The sequence below is a fragment of the Pan paniscus genome, chromosome 15 (assembly GCF_029289425.2).
Source record: "Pan paniscus chromosome 15, NHGRI_mPanPan1-v2.0_pri, whole genome shotgun sequence".
NCBI lineage: Eukaryota > Metazoa > Chordata > Mammalia > Primates > Hominidae > Pan > Pan paniscus.
Window position 1 is genome coordinate 31,431,434 of NC_073264.2, and position 16,083 is coordinate 31,447,516.

Below are 16,083 nucleotides of genomic sequence, written 5' to 3' on the forward strand. Positions count from 1 at the left end.
ATACTATGCAGCCATAAAAAGGATGAGTTTACGTCCTTTGCAGGGTCATGGATGAAGCTGGAAACCATCATTCTCAGCAAACTATCACAAGGACAGAAAACCAAACACCACATGTTCTCACTCATAGGTGGGAATTGAACAATGAAATCACTAGGATACAGGGCGGGGAACATCACATACTGGGACTTGCCAGAGGGTAGGGGGCTGGGGAAGGGATAGCATCAGGAGAAATACCTAATATAAATGACGAGTTGATACTGGCAGCAAACCAACATGGCACATGTATACCTATGTATCAAAACTGCAAGGTGTGCACATGTACCCTATAACTTAAAGTATAATAAAAAACAAAAATAAATAAATGAATAAAAATAATAATTTAAAAAGAAAAACAGGAATTTGAACTGCATGGGTCCACTTATATCAGATTTTCTTCTGCTTCAGCCACAGTTGAGACAGCAAGACCAAGCCCTCCTCTTCCTTCTCTGTCTCAGACTACTCAATGTGAAGACGATGAGAGTGAAGACTTTTATGATGATACACTTCTACTTAATGAATAATAAATATATTTTCTCCTATGATTTTCTTAATAACATTTTCTGTTCTCTGGATTACTTTACGGTAAGAGTACAGTGTACGATACATAATACAAAATATGTGTTAATTGACTGTGTTATCGGTAAGGCTTCCGATCATCAGCAGGGTAGTAGTAGCTAAGTTTTGGGGGAGTCAAAAGTTATAAACAGCTTTTCAACTGTGTATGGGGGCTCCCAGTGCCCCTCACCACTACATTGTTCAAGGGTCCACTGAAATTTGATAACTACTTGAAAATTTTTTAGGGCCAGATACTACTTGAAAACTTTTCTTTTGGGGCTTTATATTCTAGCAGCCTTAACTAGTTAAGACCATTTTAAACAGCCTTTTAAGCACTACACTTCCATCTGACTCTAAAGAAGATCCACATTTAGTTCAAGTGCCAAATAAAATCTACCTGAGACCCAAGAATTTATAAGATAACCAAACTAAAACCAAACCTAATTAAGCAAACTAAAAATATTAAGCTAGTTTAGTTTACATGCAAAAACCAGAGGTCTTATCTAACTCTGCTAGTAGAGAAATTGAGAAATTAAATCTACACTTGAAAGTACTGAGTTGACTTATCTCAGATAAGGCAGGTAAAATGAAATGAAAGAAAAGTCTTAACAAAATATTCAGTTCAAAATTGGGAGTTAGTGTTCCCAGTGACCTTGTACTGTGGAAAACATGTAAGTGTCAAGGTTTCTTAGACAATGTGACCACAATAGTAGCTTAGACTGCCTATCTCTTTATGCTTGTGCCATCAAGCTCTGCTAATTTGTGGGATGTTTAGAAGAAACTCAAATTGCATAAGTATATTGAACTAAAGGCAAGTGGAATCTTGACTTCTTAATGAACTTGACTGGTAAACACAAATGTATGTAGAAATATTCTACAAGCCCTTCACAAATATTAGCACCCTGCGCCGGGAATTCACACATATTTCACCACTTGGCTGCTCTTGCTCTTCCACCGTTTTTCAGACTGTCTCTCTACTCATGGCTTCTTTCATTCATCTGGATTTACAACCTGTTCTAAATGAGTCTGTTTGGCTTTGACTTGAACCTCAATTCCAGGTCACATCTTGTCCATTTTCTGAAGGACAAGAATCTCGAATACAGATAACAGACACAATGACCCCTGAATCTTGCCCCAAGCTCTGTAGGAATTCTTTCCCCTCCTATCAGGAAAGAGAAATCATTCCTATAGCTGAACTTCCATGAAGTCAACAGAATTGTAATATTTGTAATATTTTAAAAGTGATTTATAGATCAATAAATATTTATCATGACTTCAGTTTCTCCACTGAAGTACATAAAGAAAAACTTCCTAATGAGCTTGAAATATAAAGCAGCTGCTAACTTTGATAGGGAACTTATTAGCTGAGAGAGAATTACCAAAAGAATACAATTCCCCTGAAAACTGGTAATGAATATATATATGTCTTATAATCATCCTTTAATTTCTGGCTACATAGCAAAAATATAACTTTTATTTGATTTTATTTGGCTCTGTAAAAGCGCATTCTCTTTCATGAAACTGCAAATTCAAGAGTGGGAGCTACCACTAGTGATGCAGATTTGGAATCAGTATTGATATGTGGTGATTAAAAAACATCCCACATGTATTGAAATGAAAATCTTTTAAGAAGCACTATTGTCATTGATTTGCTGAAAAATGATCAATGACTAGCAATATGCTTTTAATGGTATACTTATATATATAAATTGATTAAAACTTTAAAATTAATTTTAAATGACTTTCAAACTAGAGCTTTTACTATAGAATAGGCTATACCTTATATTTTTATAAATTTTAAATATTCATATAACATGAGTACATATAATGTCTGATTGAAAGGCCCATTACTGAAAAATCTGAATGCAATGGCCTAGAAGACAAATTGTCTGTACAAGGAAAAAGAAAGAATTATTATGAATATTAGATTGTAACAACTTGCTCATAGTTCTGTTTATGTGACCATTTCTTACTGATAAATACAGATGAACACAGAGACAGAACCTATAGACTCACTGCCCTGCACATCACAAACGGCCTTCACTACAGAAATATATTCAGCAAGTTAACCTAATACTATAAGCAAATAATCTATGGAGATATAAAAACATATGCTGTTGCAATAAATTTTTTGCATCTGAATATATTTCATGCATAACGTCTTTTTCTCTCTAATTCCTTAAATGGCTTGGGACCTGGATATGCTCATATTAGGATCAATAGAGCACTATATTCTACTATTTTCTTTCTGTATTCTACAAATAACTAGGCCTGAAGAAACTGCACAGGCATGATGAAGAACAATTAGAGATTCAAAAAAGAATATATAAAATTTGAGTTAATAATTAAACTGGGAGAGGTACATTGCTAACACTGGGAAACCTAAAGCATATTTACCTGTGAGAACAATTAGCATTTTTCTTATATTTGAAAGCATGATATAGGGAGATATGGTTAAAATGAACTTCAACTTTAGTTGTAATTTTTCAGAAATTGAAGACTTAAGGTTGCCATTGCTTTTGTGATTAATTTACCTACTGCCATGCCCTGAAGTCCTTCACCAAATCTATAGGCAGAAAGAAAAAACAACCATACAAATCGACAAAATGTTTTAATCGAATAAGGAAAATGTAGCATTTGTGAAGATGTAAGAGGGTTGGGGGAGAGGGTGGCATGAATATGCTGACTTCCACGTAATTTCATGTCCCCATGAACTCTTCTCAGGGGTAAAGCAAATGTTTTCATTATCAGAAACACAGTAAATACCAACATGTTAGCAGATGAAATTACTTACACACTCTGTGAAGCATAATTCTTGTTTCTATTTTGTTCTACAGTATAAAAAGAGAAAGTCTGTCAGGAAAGAAACTAAAAATGAAGAAAATATGAGTCTTGTCTAACTGAGAAGCCTACCAGTATCAGGGCCCAACATTCATCATATTAAAAATTCCATTTATGAATCCCTCAATTAGAACCTATCTTTTTATCATACTTTTTAGATAATTTTGTCTTACTTTCTGGTTTGAGTGGACCATGATCAGCTATCTCTAAGGCCAATTCTAATATCCTGTTAAATTTTTTAGGGAGAGGTTCCAAGATGGCCAAATAGGAACAGCTCCAGTCTACAGCTCCCAGCGTGAGTGACACAGAAGATGGGTGATTTCTGGATTTCCAACTGAGGTACCAGGTTCATCTCACTGGGGCTTGTCGGACAGTGGGTGCAGCCCACGGAGCGTGAACTGAAGCAGGGTGGGGCATCGCCTCCCTGGTGAAGCACAAGGGGTTGGGTAATTCCCTTTCCTAGGAAAGGGAAGCTGTGACAGACAGTACCTGGAAAATTGGGACACTCCCACTTTAATACTGTGCTTTTCCAACTGTCTTAGCAAACGGCACACCAGGAGATTATATCCCGCACATGGCTCGGAGAGTCCCATGCCCACGGAGCCTCACTCACTGCTAGCACAGCAGTCTGAGATGGAACTGCAAGGCAGCAGTGAGGGTGGGGGAGGGGCGTCCGCCATTGCTGAGGCTTGAGTTGGTAAACAAAGTGGCCGGGAAGCTCAAACTGGGTGGCTCCCACTGCAGCTCAAGGAGGCCTGCCTGCCTCTGTAGACTCCACCTCTGGGTGCAGGGCATAGCCAAACAAAAGGCAGCAGAAACTTCTGCAGACTTAAATGTCCCTGTCTGACAGCTTTGAAGAGAGCAGTGGTTCTCCCAGCACGGAGTTTGAGATCTGAAAATGGACAGATTGTTCCTCAAGTGGGTCCCTGACCCCCAAGTAGCCTAACTGGGAGACACCTCCCAGTAGGGGCTGACTGACACCTCATACAGCCAGGTGCCTCTCTGAGATGAAGCTTCCAGAGGAAGGATCAGGCAGCTACACTTGTTGTTCTGCAATATTTGCTATTCTGCAGCCTCTGCTGGTGATACCCAGGCAAACAGGGTCTGGAGTGGACCTCCAGCAAACTCCAACAGACCTGCAGCTGAGGGTCCTGACTGTTAGAAGGAAAACTAACAAACAGAAATGACATCCACACCAAAACCCCATCTGTACGTCACCATCATCAACGACCAAAGGTAGATAAAACCACAAAGATGGGAGAAACCAGAGCAGAAAAGCTGAAAATTCTAAAAATCAGAGCACCTCTTCTCCTCCAAAGGAATGCAGCTGCTCGCTGGCAATGGAACAAAGCTGGGCAGAGAATGACTTTGACGAGTTGAGAGAAGAAAGCTTCAGATGATTGGTAATAACAAACTTCTCCTAGCTAAAGGAGGATGTTCAAACCCATCGCAAAGAAGCTAAAAACCTTGAAAAAAGATTAGACGAATGGCTAACTAGAATAAACAGTGTAGAGAAGACTTTAAATGACCTGATGGAGCTGAAAACCATGGCACGAGAACTACATGACACATGCACGAGCTTCAGTAGCTGATTTGATCAAGGGGAAGAAAGGGTATCAGTGATTGAAGATCGAATGAATGAAATGAAGCAAGAAGAGAAGTTTAGAGAAAAAAGAGTAAAAAGAAACAAAGACTCCAAGAAATATGGGACTATGTGAAAAGATCAAATCTACATCTCATTGGTGTACCTGAAAGTGAGTTCATGTCCTTTGCAGGGACATGGATGAAGCTGGAAACCATCATTCTGAGCAAACTATCGCAAGGACAGAAAACCAAACGCCGCATGTTCTCACTCATAGGTGGGAATTGAACGATGAGAACACTTGGACACAGGGTAGGGAACATCACACACCGGGGGCCTGTCGTGGGGTGAGGGGAGGGGGAGGGATAGCATTAGGAGATATACCTAATGTAAATGACGAGTTAACGGGTGCGGCACACCAACATGGCACATGTATACATATGTAACAAACCTGCACGTTGTGCACATGTACCCTAGAACTTAAAGTGTAATAATAAAAGAAAGTCAAATTTTAAAAAAATTTTATTAAAGTGCATACTACTCTTGTTTTCCTGAGCCACGTTTTCTACAGTGATCTGGCTTAAAGGAAAGGCAATATGTGAGAGAACACCCTTTAGTCTTGTCTTCCCTGGACTCCCCAGCATGCCAGATTCCAGGGTGGATTTGTAGTCCATTCCTGGTACTGTGTGCCCCTTTCCTCAGGTGTTAGGCTCTTGGTTTTCCTGGCTTTGCCCTTAACTTCAGACAAACCATCATTATTAAATAGATGTTTCTGAACATTCTAAGTTTTGGATTCTGTACAAGACGGTAGCCAAATAAATAATTTGTACATTGCTTGAGTTCGGGTATTTCTGTGGTTGGATAGTTTGGAAATTTAAGAATGTCGTTTGAGCAATATTTTCAAATTGAAACCAGAAAAGGACTTCAAAGCACCAATGTAAGTATTCTACTTTTCTAAGAAAATGGTTTGTAATTTAGGATTTGCTGTTAAGTGTAGATGAGAATTGCTAGCTTACCTGAGCCAGCTGCTACCACTTCATTTTATGCTCGTAATAATGAAGTGAGAATTTTGGCAAGTGAAAACTGTTGTTTAAAACCTAAGAGGCTGAAAGCATCTCTCCAACAGTGTATTCAGGGCCAAACCTAATGGTTTACAAACCAGATGATGAGTGTGTACATGTTATGAATTGCTGCTGTATGATGCCTTCCTAGGTTTTGTATACAAAGTGGTGAAAGTTTTCATTCTACTAATGTGACTCATCAATACAACAGATGAGATGTTTGAAATATTGCTGTCATTTCTAATGAATTCATAAGCTATTGTTCAATTCTCTTTTATGCTACAAGCCCAGCTGAGATCCCAAGAGTTTGTGTTTAATCAGACACAGTACATGTCTATCTTTCACTAAACATCAGGATAATGACCAATATAATTTTTCAGAAAAAAACAATTTCTTAAGCTTGTAAAGTATGATTTAAGGAGACCCACTTTATTTCCTTAGAAGAGCCAATTTTTATATAAACTCTTTTACACTTTCTATTCATTATTCGGTATAGTTTGACTTCCCTTTGAGTATAATCAAAGAATAGCAGGAATAGCTTTAACGCAGTCCCCAAACTGACAAGAAGCTATAGTTGATAGCATGAGTGAAAGCAGAAAGATTGGTTTTAGAAAGAAAACATAAATGGTGTTTGAATTGAACTTTGAGGCTGAAAGAGAAAGAATTTAGAGAACAAGTGCCAGTATTAATATCTTCCAAGGAAGGCAGCTTTAATTTGCATTTAGGTACCAGTCAGGGATAAGAATTGCTAGCTGGTCTGAAACAACGGATATACTCATATTTTATACCAAGGGTGCCCATTGTCATCCTGACACAAAACCTCAGGTTTTTCTCCTAATTGACTGAAAGTGCAGTCATGTCTCTTTATGGTCTTCTTTCTTTTTTTTCTATGAATTTTCTTCTCATTAGGATCTAACTGGAGAGCCTTGTTTTTCAGGGTCAAGCCACTGAACTGACTGTGCACACATTCTTGGCTTAGTTACCTGCAAAGTACCTGGATGTTGCAGTTAGTAACAAATTCAGCTTCTGCAGAATCATGCAAAGGGGAGTGTCTCTTACTTTCATTACTTTTTTTCTTTGGAAAAAAAATGGCTTCATTATCTGGGAACAGAAAATAAACTTTGAAGTAGGTCTTATTTGGTGGTTTAATATCTAACAAGATTATAGGGAATCTTGTTTTAAAAATATGGTCCAACACCAGGAATTTGAAAGCACATTCAATTTCCATTCTTTTTTTAAAAAATTTCTTTGTTTTTTCCCATTGATATCTCTATTGAAAAAGGAAGACAAAAGGGGACAAAACTCATTTAGAATGAATCTATCTATCTTATTTATCTATATCTTACATATGGCATTTTCTTTAGCTAGTTGCTATTTAACGCTTTAATGATTTAGATTTTTGATTTAGAATAATTCATATTTTTATAGATACTTGATTAAAAACACAACAAATATAAACACATACTACAATAGACGACATAATAAATGAAACTGTTGCAGAATGGGATAACCTTGTGTGTTTAAATTTCTTATAACCAAAAATATTTCTGATGTTAGCACTTGTAATTTATGTTTATTGGTTTTTGGAATCAATGTGATAACCTAAGTCTACATTGAATCTACCTGTCTCCAAATTTCTCAATGAGGTAACTCAAACAACACCTATAGCCACGTGCTAAATATGTGTATTTCTTCCACCACAGATAATTATAGAGGGGTCCTATCAATAGGTTGAGCCAAAGAGATGAGAATTTATTCCTATCCACTAGAGCACCACTGCCCCCCTTCTATCTAGCACATTTGATGAAAAGTCCACCTGCAACCGTGGTTCTGTCTACTGCACCCATAAGAAAACCATCTGGTAACCCCTCAGTCCATGTTTTAGGGCAAGCAGTTTCTGTCTGGTACAATCATTGAAGAAACTGGTAAAGAACAAAGGAGAAAAAACAAATGCATAAGTTAAACCCCACATTATGGGAGATTAAAACTAGAGAAAAATGGGGCATGTAAGTTTGTACTAATAAATGCAAAATTCTAAAAACTTTTCTAAAATATAGATTCAAAATGTAAAAAGTAAATGCTATAAGAACCACAAGTAAATATGAGAGAATATTTTTTATGTCTCAGGGTGGTAAATGTCTTTTTGAGCATAACTCCAAATTCAGAAGCAATAACAGGAAAGATTTACAATAAACTATTTTTAAAAAGCAAAAGCTTCTCCATGTCAAAACATACAAAAGTCAAAAACAAGCAAAGAGCAAACTGGTGAATTCTTTTTGTAGCACACATAAGGCTCAAAATGTTAATCTCCTTATTATATGAACCATCCTTATTAATCAATAAGAAAAACATTAACAACCCAGTATAACAATGGGCGAATTACATACACAGAGAACTCAGAAATAAATGACCAATAAACAAATGAAAAGATGCTCCAGATTGTTAAAAAATCAATGAATAAAAAAAAAAAACCAACTATGAGTGATCAATGCTTCCCCAGGCAGGTTGAGAAAGAATTAAAAGATAAATAGTATCAAATATTGGAGAGGATATGGGGAAACAAGCACTTTTATGCCCAGTACACATTAGTATAAATTGGCCCACCTCTTCTGGTGAGCAACTATGTAATGATTCAAATATTTAAGTATGCACACTCTGACTTAAAACCACAAATTCTAGAAATTTATTATAAAGAAATAATCAACAAGTTAAAAGGATATTTACTGTAGCATTGTTTTTAAGAGTAAAAATTAGAAACATCTTAAGAATCTCTCGATAGGGTTTGCTTTTATATATATAAATTGTATATACATATATATATGTACATAATTTGTAAAAAATGAATTTGAGTTATATATATGGATAACGATAAAGGACCAATCCGGCCTGCTGCCTATTTTTTGTTAATTAAGCTTAGTTGAACTCGTGCCACACCTATTCATTGACTCAATGGGTGTGGCTGCTTTTGTGCTCAAAGGTAGAAATGAGTAGTTATGATGGGGACACAAAGCCTGTAATATATATCTGGCCCTTCACAGAAAGTCCCCAACTCCTCTTCTACTGATACAGTTTACATTGTTGTTATATAGCAAAAACAAAAACTAACTATTTTTAAACAAATATATATATGATATCTCATTTTATTGCACTTTGCGTCATTGTGTTTTTTACAAATTGAAAGTTTGTGGCAATTCTGCATTAAGGCTATTGGTGCTACTCACTTCATGTCTCTGTGTCACATTTTGGTAATTCTTGCAATATTTCAAACTTTTTGAACATTATTATATCTGTTATGGTGACATTTTCATCAGTGACCTTTGATGTTGCTATTGTAAAATGAATTTAATAAATGCTGTGTGTGTTCTGACTGCTCCACCAATCATTCCCTGACTTTCTCCCTCTCCTCGGGCCTCCCCATTCCCTGAGACACAATATTAAAATTAGGCCAATTTAATAACCCTGCAATGGCCTGTAAGTCTTCCAGTGGAAAGACGAGTTGCACATTCTCACTTTAAACCAAAACCTGAAATCAGTTAAGCTTAGTGAGGAAGGCATGTTGAAAGCCAAGATAGGCTGAAAGCCAGGCTTCTTGCTCCAAACAGTTATCCAAGATGTAAATGCAAAGAAAAAATTCTTGAAGGAAATGAAAAGTGCTACTCCAGTGAACAGATATATGATAACAAAGCAAAACAGCCTGATTGCTGATAGGGAGAACGTTTTCGTGGTCTAGATAGAAGATCAAACCAGCCACAACATTCCCTTAAGCCAAAGCCTAATACAGAGCAAGGCCCCAACTCTCTTTAATTCTGTGAAGACTGAGAGAAGTGAGAAAGCTGCAGAAGAAAAGTTGAAAGCTAGCAGAGGTTGGCCCATGAGGTTTAAGGAAAGATGCCATCTCTATAACATAAAAGTGGAAGGTGAAGCAGTTAAGGGCTAATGCAGAAGCTGCAGCAAGTTAGCCAGAAGATCTAGCTACTAACATTGATGAAGGTGGTTTCACTAAACAACAGATTTTCAATGTAGATTTTAAAAGCCTTCTATTGGAAGAAGATGTCATCTAGAACTATTATAGCTAGAGAGAAGTCAATACCTGGCTTCAAAGCTTCAAAGGACAGTCTGACTCTCTTGTTTGGGGATAATGCAGCTGGTGACTTTAAGGTGAAGCCAATGCTCATTGACCATTCTGAAAAACTGAGGGCCCTTAAGAATTACATTAAATCAGTTCAGCCTGAGTTCTATAAATGGAACAACAAAGCCTGAGTGACATCACATCTCTTTACAGAATGTTTTACTGAATAGCTTAAGCCCACTGTTGAGACCTACTGCTCAGACGAAAAGGTTCCTTTCAAAATATTATTGCTCAGTGAAAATGCACCTGATCATGCAAGAGCTCTGATAGAGATATACAAAAAGATTAATGTTGTTTCCATGCCTACTAACACAACATCTATTCTGCTGTCAAGGAATTATTTCAACTTTCAAGTCTTATTTAAGAAATACATTTCATAAGGCTATAGCTGCCATAGACAGTGATTCCTCTGGTGGATCTGGGCAAATAAAATTAAAAACCTTCTGGAAAGGATTCACCATTCCAGAGGCCATCAGAAACATTCAGGATTCACAGGAGAAGGTCAAAATATCAACATTAACATGAGTTTGAAAGTCGATTCCAACACTTATGGATGACCTGAAGGGGTTGGAGACTTCAGTGGAGGAAGTAACTGCAGATGTAGTGGAAATAGAAAGAGAACTGGAATTAGAGGTAGAGCCTGAAGATGGAACTGGATTGCTGCAATCTCAAAATAACACTTGAATGAATGAGGAGTTGCTTCTTGTGGATGAGCAAAGGAAGTAGCTTCTTAAGATGGAATCTACTCTTGGGAAAGATGTTATGCACAATGTTGAAATGACATCAAAGAATTTAGAATATTCTATTAGCTTAGTCGATAAAGCAGCATCAGGGTTTGAGAGGATTTACTCCAATTTTGAAAGAAGTTCTACTATGGGTAAAATGCTATCAAACAGCATCTCATAGAACAGAAAAATCTTTTTTTTTTTTTCTTCTTTTAGAGACAGAGTCTCCCTCTGTCACCCAGGCTGGAGTGTAGTTACGTGATCTCGGCTCACTGCAACCTCCGGCTCCTGGGTTCAAGCAATTCTCCTGCCTCAGCCTCCTGAGTAGCTGGGGTTACAGGGGCATACCGCCATGACTGGCTAATTTTTTTTGTATTTTAGTAGATGGAGTTTCACTGTGTTGCCCAGCTGGTCTTGAACTCCTGAGCTCAGGCAATCCACCTGCCTCAGCCTCCCAAAGTGCTAGGATTACAGGCGTGAGCCACCGCGCCTGGCAAAAACTCTTACATGAAAGGATGAGCCAATCAATGGAGCAAATTTAATCCTTAAAAAAAAAAAATGCCACAGCCATCCCAACCTTCAGCAACCACCACCAGGATCGGACAGCAGCCAGTCAACACTGAGGCAAGACCCTCTAACAGCAGAGATTACGACTCACTAAAGGCTCAGATGATTATCATTTTTTAGCAATAAAGTATTTTTCAATTAAAGCATGTACTTTTTTTTAGACATAATGCTATTACAAACTTAGTTGACTATATATAGTATAAACATAACTTTTACATGCAATGGGAAACAAAAAAATATGTGTTACTCACTTTATTGTAATATTTGCTTTATTGCAGTGGTCTGGAACACAACCCATAGTACCTTGAAGGTATGCCTGTTTGCAAATATTCTAGAAATCTTTAATAAAAGCATCATAAGTGAACTTACCTGAATCTGTCTTGGATGTTTAAATATTCTGAAATACCTTTGGATCACTGATCTGAACATAAATTTTCAACATAGATGTCACCATATGAATGCAAATGTATACTGTAGTGCAAAGATGCAGATGGTATACATGATAAAGTGGAATCTAAACTCATTTAATAAGTGAGAACATTTTATTTCATTGCATTTCCTCTACAGAAAGATTTTATATGCTTCGCTTCTTTATCTTAAAAGTTAAATGGAAGAAAATTAAAAAATTTGGATTAATACATTAAGAACATGTTGTTAAATATGTATGCCAGAATGTATAATACAACATCTAATCTGAAAATGGACATACTCTTCTAGTTAATTTTCTATTCAAGCTGTTCTATTAAAATAATTATTCTTTCTTAAGTATAGTAAAATCTTAAAATGAAATTCATAGACATGTTGATATGTATGACTGAATCATCACCTAATTGAATGCAATAACTTTTTATTATAATTGACAAGATTGGAAGTACTGCAATTTTATTATAACACATTTTTATTATAATCCTTTCTGTTATAGCCAAAACAATTTCAGAATGGTCTAGTTCAGAAGTAAAAAAATAAAAATTAATGCAACTTCATATTTTTAATCATTCAAGAGCACCTTATTTAGTCACATACAGCTAGTCCCCTCTCGCATATTTTCTCGCTTTAGGTTTTTAGAAGGAAAAAGCTGACATTTCTCTCCACGAAGTTTCTTTCCCAGTAGGCTATCACTAATGTCAACAAAAGCAGCAGGAATTCCTCTGAAGATTTGGAAAGAGCAGTTGAATAGGCAAGAATGACCCCTGTTTGCTTAGAGTAAAATGAAGTGTTTACCTCTATATCCAACAGTTCTAGAGAATTTCCTGGAGGAAAATTATGCTTTAAATCAGTACTCTTCAAATGCTGTCCCTTAGGACACTAGAGTCCTGTGGTAGTGCTTCAGGGGCTGTTCAAAAACTTTAGTTTCTTTAAAAATATTTTAAAACTATTTTTAAATCCACAATTAAAATCAAGTATATATCTATGAGTTTTATATCACATTCTGATGCACTGGAGAACACCGAACCCCTTTGTTTGGGCTCCTCCTTCATTTTTGTGCAGACTTTAAAATAAAACTCCTCCTTCCCCCCACCAACCCTGCACATACTTGAGTATTAGAAATGTGTCATCACCTGGGAGAATTATAGTTCTGCATTGTTTTTTAAAATTTAAATCCAGATTGATGTATGTTGATTTCTGCAAAATTTAGGGAGTGCTCATTGGTCACAAGGACACTATGCATGCTAATTAGAAGTTTTCTGCATGCACCTGTCCATTCTTTATAGTTTTCCTGCATTCTTCTGGGTATCATCTTTCATGTTGACAGCTGGAAGTTGTTAAAGCAGTGACCAAGACTTATACTGAGGGCTTAAGTTGTTCATAGGTCTCCATCAGAGCTCTGAGCTCTAAACAAGATGCTCAGGTGAGCAACAGTCATTTGAGCAGTAATAAATTCATCACATACTACATTGTCACATAGGTAGCTTGGTATGAATTAGGAATTCTGAGCACCTTCAGTCATACATTTATATTCAGAATAGTAATGTCAATCACTTTTGTAATGATTTAACTGAATAAAAAATTGTCTTCTAATCTTGTTTCAAGTTCCTAGATTAGTTTAATTGAAGAGCAAACAGAGGGGACAAGGTAAGCAGCTAAAAATTACCATTTGCAAATACTTCTTTGTATGAAATAGAATTTTCTCAATATTGTTCAATCTTCCCAAAATCTTTCCTGATCTATTCCCCTCCTGGCCCCCAATGAAGTTAGACACCTTTTCCTAAACCTATTTTTCTGAATTCTGAACATATTTTCACTATGATAAAAGGAATGTGGCCTTTGGAATGACATCAACCTCCCTAATCCCCACTACCTGGCCTTAAGACTTTGGTTAATTATTTATCTTTTCAGAATCTCAGTTTCCCTAACAGCAAACCAATGCAGTTGTGAAAACTGAATGAGATTATTATGTAAGTAGTGTAGCACAAAAAATGTTATCTTTCTTTTTCTTTTATGAAATACATAAAATTTTCTATGCTTTTGGAGAATATTTTCTTCTGCCCTGTTAAATTATAAGCTCCTTGATAACAAAGAGTATTCAACCATGTACCAGTTTTCAAAAAGTAGGCACCCAATGTTATTTATTGAAATAAAATAGAATAAGTGGATTATGGTAATAAAAGTCAACGTGATTATTTAATTAATTAATTTACTTAATTTTGAGACAGAGTCTCACTCTGTTGTCTAGGCTGGAGTGCAGTGGCTGGATCAATGCTTACTGCAGCCTCAACCTCCAGGGCTCAAGCAATCCTCTCACTTCAGCCTCCCAAGTATCTGAAACTACAGACGCATGCCACCATGCTCCGCTTTTTTTTTTTTTTTTTTTTTTTTTTTTTCCTGTAGAGATGAGGTTTCACCATATTGCCCAGGCTGGTCTTGAATTCCTGAGTTCAAGCAATCCTCCAGCTTCCACCTCACAAAGTGCTGGGATTATAGGCATAAGACACCACACCGAGCATGGTAGTTTAATAGGTACGTTTCTTGAATAATAAAGTAACCCTCATAGTCTGCATTGTAGTTTTCTTCCCAAAAATTGAAAATAAAACAATTTGGACTTCTCACACTTCATAGCACATATAGGAAAGGGTGATAAATAATAATAGACTATAACTCTTAGGGAGAATATTCAATTTTTACATATCAGCAACTCTCATTTCATAGGAATAATAATCAGGATTTGCCATAAAATATTGACTGGGTACAGTGGCTCATGCCTGTAATCCCAGAGCTTTCTAAAAGCTGAGGCAGGAGGATAGCTTGAGGCCAAGAGTTGAGATCAGCCTGGGCAACATAATGAGACCTCATCTCTATTTAAAAAAAAATTAATTAGCTGGGCAAGGTAGGAAAATCATTTGAGCCCAGGAATTTGAGGCTGCAGTAAGCTATGATTGTGCTGCTGCATTCCAGTCTGGGAGACAGAGCAAGACGTTGTCTCAGAAAAAAAAAAGAAAAGAAAAGAAAAGAAAAGAAATTTTACAAGGCAATAAGTGCTTGGAAGAACTATAACAAAAACCTCACTTAGTTTTTGTTATAAAACAAAAACTAGATTTATAAATGTTTTTATAAATAAAACAGTCAGTATTCTCTCCTTAATAGCACTTTGTATTAAAATATAAATAAAAGTAGTATTTTCTCTCAAACTAGAAAACCATTGCAGGATTGTGAGAATTCCTGGTGGATTAAAACTGGTGTGTGAATAACAAACAAAAGTAAACTTAGTGTCTAATATTTCTTTGTTCATTGTACTATTTTCCCAATATTGCAAGTTTAAAATTTTTGAAGAATATTTAAAAAGGTAAAAAAGTAACACTTATGATAGGTACCTCAACTACAGTTACATATATTATTTAATTCAGTTTTAAAAAAGGAAAATGAGGAAATAAATTATTTTAAGGTCTTACAGTTTATTTCAAACTCAGAGCAGACATAAAACACAGGTCATACGAATGTGAAACACCTAGTTCCCTGACTGTTCAAAGTTAAGTTGGGAAACTTCTACAGCAGAGAGCCATTGCTCAGTAGGCTACACTGATCCCCAGGCTTGTGAGAGACATAAAATGTTGATAAGAGTCAAGACATGATAATACCAGTACCTTTTAGGAAAAGTTGTGTTTACTGAAGCCTGTAATGAAGGAGAAAATAAATGGCACTTAAAACATCCCCCTGCCCTCCAGAAGTTTATATGTTAAAGAACAATTGCATAAGAAGGTTTCTATTAAATTATTTTTTATCAACAATCTTTTATGTTCTTTTAATTAAACTAAATAATCATAATCATTTGGGGAAGTATTCATGGGAACCAGCATTAAAAAATGAAAAAAAAATGATTCTGATACATGAGTTCCCTTTGTACTGAACAACTGAACAGGAGTGGGCTGGAAGAAAACTGAAAATAGGACAAGAAGGTGTTAAGTTCTGGATGGTGCTAGAAATTCATGTAGAGCAGCTCTAAAGAGAGTGGTGGAGCCCAAGGTACCTGCCCCACTTCAAGTGTTCTTAGCTTCTTCCTCATTTCAAAAGTTCAAAACACGTTAGGTCATATGTGAAATGTGGCTGGTTTTGCACAATATAAGGTCTTGTGCCCATGTACCATAATAC